This window comes from Manis javanica, chromosome 11 (genome assembly GCF_040802235.1).
Source record: "Manis javanica isolate MJ-LG chromosome 11, MJ_LKY, whole genome shotgun sequence".
NCBI classification, from domain to species: domain Eukaryota; kingdom Metazoa; phylum Chordata; class Mammalia; order Pholidota; family Manidae; genus Manis; species Manis javanica.
In genome coordinates, this window is record NC_133166.1 from 6,784,729 (window position 1) to 6,793,289 (window position 8,561).

At 36.9% G+C, this 8,561-nt stretch overlaps 1 non-coding gene across 1 annotated transcript; it reads left to right on the forward strand.

Annotated features, from left to right (window-relative positions):
* Positions 1 to 4,094: 4,094 nt before the first annotated feature.
* LOC118971204 (U6 spliceosomal RNA) lies at positions 4,095 to 4,201 on the forward strand. Its single transcript, XR_005059535.2, has one exon. It is a non-coding gene; the product is annotated as a U6 spliceosomal RNA (small nuclear RNA).
* Positions 4,202 to 8,561: the final 4,360 nt, after the last annotated feature.

Consider the following 8,561-nt stretch of genomic DNA (forward strand, 5'->3'; position numbering starts at 1 on the left):
TTATCCATAATTTTTGCATTGCCTAGAATGTTCTTCACAGATCACTACCAGCTGTATTCCCACCTACAGAGCCCTTCCTCTTACAAATTTAAAACACTCATTACCACCTTATGACCCCCTTCCTGATTCTCTCCTTGTTCTTAATGAAACTGGAAATATCCCCGTTTGTGTCTCGATCGATCACATATAACTAGTTTTTCCATGTTTCTTTACAAGCAGGAATCCCTCCATAAAGATAAGATGTTTTTAAAGGTAGAGATGGTAACTATTTGTCCTTGTGTCCGCTAGACTGGCAAATTGATTATACACTGCAGACCATGTACTTACTCACTGAGTAAATGAATGAATGAATAAGTATATAAATTTATCTTGAACCATCTGGAACCCAGATACCAGTGTGGTATATAGGTAAATTTCTTACATAAGTGATATAAATATAACTCATTTCTCTGTGTTGATATGGAAAGAATTGTCCAACTTTCATTAGAGACTCAAGGTTACATTCCATTTTTATTGGCTATCATCACATCCATTTCTCTTGGCTTCAAAATTACCTCTTGGTATTAAGTCCTCTGCCTTATATAAAGTCATGCATATTTCCTCATTTTGTACAACTGTATTTAAAAACAGTAAGCAGACTATTTTGATCCTTTCTCACTTTTCTGTTCTATACGTTTTGAAAGAGAGATACCACTTATTTAATTTATCCTGTAATAAACAGATTTATATTTACTTGTTTAGAATTAAATAAATGCTTAGCCACATCTACACCCCAACCTTCCCCTGCTTCCATGATGTCAAAGTAAGCATATATACTTGTAAGCAATAAAATAAATAAGAATATAAATGTTTGTGGCTGAGTTGATATGTGAGTAGAATTGAGGGTTTCAGAAGAGAAAGGGGCTCCTTGTACTGATATCTTTCCAATTAAAAAAAAATTGGTGGGTTGTATCCTTTAAATATTAGGCTTTTGAAACAGGGTGATTGAAGAAGAACTTTATCCTGCATTTCTCCTCTTGCTCTTTTTGTTACTTTTTAAATCCATGATTTCTCCAGTAAAACACATAAAACATACCTGGCTACTGACTATTGAATTTTCTTTATATTCTTTGCGTGTGCAGTTTCACCCATTATTTTTGATTACCTGTTCTGGCATGATGACAATTTCCTGTAATATTTCTTTTTTCTCCCCAGAGAAATTAATGTCTGTTCCTAGCATTTGTCCCTTATTTTTTGTGTGTGAAAGCTGAGACAAGGAAGCAAGGAATTAATTTAATATTTCAGCAATATCTATTTCATTGGTCGATAATTTATTCTTATAATTTTTACTCTGCAGGCTTCTTCAGAGTGACCTCTGGTCCTTTATATGCTTGAAACACATTTTCTGTAATATTTTGACCTCCTGTGATATTTTTCATTCATTCCTCACTCTGGCTTCCCCTTTCATTCTGTGCTCACGACTCTGCCCTTTGTCTCCTTCCTATAATTCCAAATAGCCAATATTTTATACTTCATATCTGAGCTGCTCATACACTTGATTACTTTTTACAAATCATTTTTCATCTATATTGGATTTTTTTTTTAATTTCTGTGATATTTACCTTTTTGCTACACATAAACACAAGCCTTTGGTAACACGGAACATTAATTTACTTTGGAACATGCTCCAACTTTTCTTCTCTTTTTTGTTTTATTCTATATGCTAAACAAATAAATACATCTCACCACCTTTTTATTCCAGATATGATACTACAGATTACCAATATCTTCATTTCTCATTTATTGGCACCTTTAAGCCCCTCATTTGTCTCAAGACATTCCTTAGTGTTTGTTTATTTCTTATCATTTTACATTTGTGTGTAGGCATCTTAGAACATGGCTCTATCTTGCATGTTAATAAAAATTAACACAATACACTACATTTGGACTTCTCTGGTAGCTATAACTAGTTATTCATGTTCACATTATGCAAAGGATATAGACATAGATCAGATATATAGATGTAGACATGAATTAACTCCTCCAAATTTAGTTTCATTTCAGATATTTTATACCTTCATGCCATTTTCAATATTTTTGAAATAAAATTCTTGAAGTTATTTTGTATCTCTTTATAAAATATGCATTATGCTTTTAACTCTTTTGTAACTTTTATGCTCTTTTCCTTGAAATGAAACTCTAGTTTAAGGTCGTTGTAGATTTTTTTTGTATCTTTCATGTACAAATAGCTTCTGTTGTAATTTCCATTCTTCCATGTTTTCTGCTTGAATGTAGCTTATTTATTCATTCAATGTACAATTACTGAGTCCTATGTACATGTTAGATACTGTAAGGCAGGGAATGTTAACAGACAAACGTGCATGGTCTCTGTACTCATGGATATAATAATCCAATACATTTCTAAAATAATGTGTCATTAAAATTTGAGATAAATGCTATGGCTGTAAAGTGAAGGGAATACTGTGAAAGACTCCTAGAAAAATTTGGTTTGAATTTTGAGGAACAGTTCAGAAAGTTTTCTGTGAGGAAATTTAAGTTGAGATTGAAAGCAACAGTTAAGAGTTACCTAATTGTATTAACTGAGGTTCCTTCAAAAGTAGGGACTATGGAGAATACCCAAAGATTAGGAATTTTGAAAAACCAAGAAGAATCATCAAGGAAAGAGGGATTAATCTCTGCCATGAGCAGTTGGGACTCAATCTTGCCAGAACCTTTTGAGGAGTGTATAGGGTACCATCTATAAATTTCTGTCAGATATCATAAGAAAAGCTGTTGATCCATTAGCTCTCATTCCCCATTGACCAAAGATATACTTAGATATGTTTAATTATTAATACCTTCAGATTGCTCCTCTGTGTATGCCAAGCAAGCTCCCACCTGCCTGTTTCCCATACTCTCTGTGGGAAAAGCCCAGGGCAGAAAGTGAATGATGCAAGTTGCAAGATTGAGTTGAAACACTGTCATCATGAAGGGATTTCCAATCTTCACGCAGCTGTTCCCTGAATCTAGAGCTGGAATGAGAGATGTGGCCCAGAGTCTATGATATGAGCCCCAAGAGATGTTGGGCTACCAGGGAACTGTTGAAGAAGCAGAATTTACCAAGTTCCAGAAGCAGGAATTAACTGAGCACAATCAAAGAAATTAAAGAAGGCCAGTGACCTAAAAACATAGAGGTAGATAAAGGCGCCAAAGTGTAGCCCTGTTAAATGACTTTGTACCCTGGGATTGAGGTACTAGTAAGTAATTAAAATGTACTACATAAGAAATTGTTTCTGAATCATGACTGTATGTTTTCAGTACCCACTGTTAAGTGCATCATTTTTGGTATGTTTCCCATTGCAAGAGTGTTTAAAGTTAGAATTAGACTAGCAAGATTATTTTTGCTCTTCAAAAATGATCACCCTGGGTTGTAGGCCATGCAAAGGAATAACTGTCCTTGGCATGAAGAAGCCGTTTCTGGTTCCCAGTCTGCTGTATCTGGAGAAGTCCAAGGGGTGGCAATGCACATGGAAAACATCTCTAATGGTGGGAGGGAATTTCACATTCATTTTACCCATCAGATAATAGAGAAATGTGTGTCCAAACACCTTCTCCAGCCTGCTCTGGTTGGCAGAGAGGAGCCTGCATTCAGAAAACATCAGTACCATTTACATGCTCTGTAGAAAAAGGAGGGTCTTGAATGGTCTATCCCTGAAAGTGAGTAAAAGCTAAAACCAAAGCTATGGAATTTAGAAAGTAAGTGATAAGCTTTACTGGTTGCTAATAACCTTTAGTTCAGAAGCCTTGTTGAATCTCGATCATTGTAGATTTACACGCAGCTGTAAGATGTATAACTTCTGGGGATCTAAATGTAAAGCACAGTGACTATACTTGAAATTGTGTACTTGAAATTTGCTAAGAGAGTCAATCTTAAGCATTCTCACTACACACACACACACACCAGGTAACTATGGGAGATGATGAATGTGTTACTTTGCTTTGTGGTAATCACTGTATCAAGATATGTACATCAAATCATCATGTTGTACACTTTAAATATATACAAGTCTTATTAAGCATATCTCAGTAAAACTGGGGAAAAAAAAGAAAAAATAGTGCTTGCTTCGGCAGCACATATACTAAAATTGGAACGATACAGAGAAGATTAGCATGGCCCCTGCACAAGGATGACACGCAAATTCGTGAAGCGTTCCATATTTAAAAAAAAAAAAAGAAAAGAAAAAATAACAGAGAATAACCCTGGACCCTTTAACCAGTTCCCCCCAGTGGTAAGATGCGGAAACACTAATACAGCACAACCAGAATATTGCCAGTGACCCAGCAAACACAAAGAATGCTGGGGTCCCCACAACCATCCCTCGTGTTGCCATTTTAAAGTCACACCACTTGTCACTTAAATAACTTTATCTAAATGGAGTCAGGTATATGTAACCTTTTCGCATTAGTCTTGATTCATGTGCCAAAATTCTCTAGAGATTCATCCAAGTTGTTACAGGTCTCAATAGTTTGTTCTTTTTTCTTTTTATTACAAAGTAGTATTCCAAGGTATGGGTATACCATGATGTCTTTAACCATTCACCTATTGCAGGATGTCTGGGTGGCTCCCAGCTTTTGGCCATTGCGAATAAAACTGCTATAAATATTCATGGACAGGTTTTGTGTGACCCTAACTTTTCCTTTCTCTGTGATAAATGTCAAAGAATTCAATCACTGCATCATTTTGGTAATTAACCTAGTTTTTCAAAAGCTGTCATAATGCTCCCAGAAGGGCTGTATCATTTTATATTCCCACCTGCAATGTATGAATGGTCCAGTTTCTCTGCATCCTTGCCAGCATGTGGGTCTTACCATTTTTTAATGTAGTCATTATGATAGGTATGGTAGTCATATCTCATTATGGTTTTAATTTGCATTTCCCAAATGGCTAGTAATATTAAATGACTTTTTATTTGTTTATTTGCCATCTATATAACTTCTTTGATTGATGTCTTTTGTTTTCTAATTGAATTGTTTGTTTTTTACTGCTGAGTTGTGGGAGTTCATTATGCAATCTAGATACTAGTCTGTCATCAATTTGCAGTATTTTGCAAATATTTTCCTCCAGTGTGTAGTTTTCGTAAATATTTAGGTAGTCTGTAAATATTTTCCTCTAGTTTGTAACTTTTCTTTTCAACTTCTTAAAAGGATCTTTCACAGAGCAAACATTTTAAATGACTCTCCTTTGGAATCTGGGGCTGGACTTAATGAGGGGCTAGACCAGTAAAATATGGTAGAGGTGAAATTTTAGGATTTAAGAGGCTAGATTATAAGAATCCTTGAAACTTCAGGCTTCTCTTGGATGTGACAGCTACTTGGATTTGATTTTTTTGTTGGTTTGTAACTGATGAGAAGTACTGGGATTTAATATTATTCTCCTAATTACACTGTGATTGTGCCTTTTGAGGAGGAGGACCACGGAGCTGAAGTACGACGTTTATCACATCCTATCAAGTGTGCATTGTTGACTACTATTTGCTACTATTTTGTGGAGGATTTTTGAATCTGTAATCAGAGATATTGGTCTGCAGTTTTCCTTGTAATGTCTTTATCTGCTTCTTGTTTGTAGTTTTCCTCTTTGTAATTTTTTATCTGGCTTTGATATTAAGATAGTACTTCAAAGAATGAGGTAGGAAATATCTCCTATGCTTATATGTTCTGAAAAAGATTGAGGAGAAGTGGCATATTTTACTTAAATGATGTGGTGGAATTCACGAGTGAAACCATCTGGGGCTAGTATTTTCTTTTATGGAAGCTTGCTGATTATTCAGTATCTGTCTATTCAGGTTGTTTATTTCTCCTTTTTTGAGTTTTGGCAGATTTTGTCCTAGGAACTGGTTCATTTCATCTAAGTTATCAAATTTGTAATCACAGAATTCTTCTTAACTTGTTGCTTTATTGCCCTTTTAAGGTTCATGGTTTCCTTAGCTATGAATGACTGTCAGAAACTGAGCTGAGCTGTCGAGGATCAGAGTCGTTCGCTAAGACAGCACACTAAAATGAACACTAAAAAATCAAGCCCAAAGCTGCTTATTCTTCCATATAAGCCAGTCCCTCCCCATCCCCCATCCCAATTTTCCCCCTGTAATGGCGCAGCATGAGGAGCAGGTGGACTAGAGCACGTGGCAATTGTGTCAAAGTCAAGGGAGCTCCTAACAAAAGATCCTGTATTTTATGAGCTAAAACCTGGGGGGAGGGGCTGAGGCCCAGAGTGGGAAAGCTCTGAAGACTGAGGGAGGAGAAGAATGTCTTCAGGTCCTGGGCACCCTGAGTCCCTGAGGGCAGCTCCATGTCTGCAGTGCCCCGAGTGGAGTCGGGGTGACAGCAGCTTTCTGCAGGAAGGCCGGCCAGGTAAGCCTCTGGAGTGACAGATTACACATAGGTTTTTGACCATGGTATGAGGCCTCCAGGACGCCTTTCATTTCTGATTTGGTAACTGGGGACATCTCTCTTCCTCCTTAGATGAGCGAGAGGCTTGTCAGTTCATGAATGCTTTCCAAGAACCAGTTTTTGGTGTTACTATTTTTGTTGTTTGGCCTGAGAATCTCTATTTCAATGCCATTGATTTCTGCTCCATTTCTCTTTCCTATGCTTACTTTAGATTTAATTTGCCTTTTTTTTTTTTTTTTAGTTTTTTAGCGTGGAAGCTTAGGTTACTGATTTTTAGATCTTTCCTCTTTTCCAATACATGAATTAAGTGATAAAATTTCCCCTCTAAGCACTGCTCTTACTGCATCTCACAAACTTTGAGAAGTTGGATTTTCATTTTCATTTAGTTTCAGATCATTAGTGTTTTCTTGACTTCTCCACTGAACAATGTATTATTTACAAGTGTGTTGTTTAATCTCTGGGATTTTGAGATTTTCAGCCATGTCTGTTAATTGATTTCTTGTTGAAAGGTGGATATGCTCTATCAGATAATAGGAGCTGAGGTGAAAAGGCAATTTATAGTAAAGATTTATGCTAATCTAGTTAGGAGTTGGGCTGTGTTTTATGTTTGCTATAACTAGTTTTGCAGAGGCCTAAAATTCCTTTAGCATCCTGTTTTGTTTTGTGTTCCCTCTCTCTCTCATTACATCTGGACTTCCCTAGGAAATTCTCCTCAGATAGCCTGTCTTTTCAGATTTTTTCAGTTGTAATATCCTGATATATAGAGCCAGAAGGGGAGGGACATTCTGTAGTTTTATGCTGACATCTCAGTCTTTTAGGGTACCATGTCCTGAGCTGTGAACTTACAAGTGCTTTTTTTTAGCTTCTGTTCCTTTCCTCTGGTTGCAGTAGGAAGGATAGACCAGCACAGGTGGAGAACTGTGCTTCCCCCAGGTGGGAAAAAGCTCTAGTAAGATCTTCTTCCGACACTGGGCCTTTGGAGGAAGAACCCTCTGGGCATCTTTCAAAATGCTTACGTTGTCCTCCCCCTAACAGAGCCAGGAGGGTATCTCTCTAGGGTTTTCACCAGGAGAAACCCGGAGGGTATTTTTTTGAGATAAAAATCCATTGTAAGTGTGGGATTCCCCTGAGGTTACAACCCCCAGGAGTTTCTCATGCCCGAACTATTCCACTGTAAACCTCCAGCAACGCATCAAAATAACCTTTTAAGTGTTATTACCAGTTTCTGGCTTCCACAGCTTCTCTTCCAGATGAGCAGACCTCAGCTGTGACCACTAGCTTGTGTCTCCGAACTGTGGAGTGGTAGTTTACCCTGGCACTTGTGTTATTTGATGGCTCCAAGAAAATCTGTTGTCTTACCAGTTTGTCCAAATTTTTCTTGTTGTGAGAATGGGAGTGACTGCATACAAACTCTTTCTTTACATGTTGGGGTGGAAACCGAAGGTCCTGGGCTCTTTTCTGACAAACGTAATAGTACCTTCTTTTCCTTTCTCACACCCGGGGAAGGCGGGGAGAGTGGGCACCTAACCTTCTTCAGAATTCCTGTATTTCTGTGGGTTCTCATAACAGCTAAAAAGGAATTGAGCCTAATTTTCCTTAGTTTTCATTTTAAGGGCTTCTAAATTTTTAAGTTAATATAATGTTGAAAACCACTGTTAACCTATAATCTAAACCACTGTTAATATTAACTACAGCCTAAATCACTGTTAATACTGTCCTCCCATAAATCCTAAGAGCTCCATATATACCATGAGAATCATTATGTATGCATTTGTATTAACAGATATCAGTGAGATCATGGAGGCAGAAATAGAAACTACAGTTTATTTGAAGCCTATAGACTGGCTTAAGCTAACGGTTGTATTTATAGCCATTACTTTATTTAACTCTTACACAGCCTGTCATGTAGTTGTTATTCCTATACTGTGCAAAGCTTTGGAATGAAAATCACATTTCCAAATTCATATAGCAAACTTTTAGAGTAAATGCTTCTGCCAAACTTATTTATCCTGAGTCTACTTAGACTATGAAACAGGATTTTTTTCCTCTTTGTTTTATAATGATGTCAAGCAGTTGGCATCCACCTGATCACTGATTACAAATGAGTCACCAGGAAGAAAATGTTGACCCTGTCT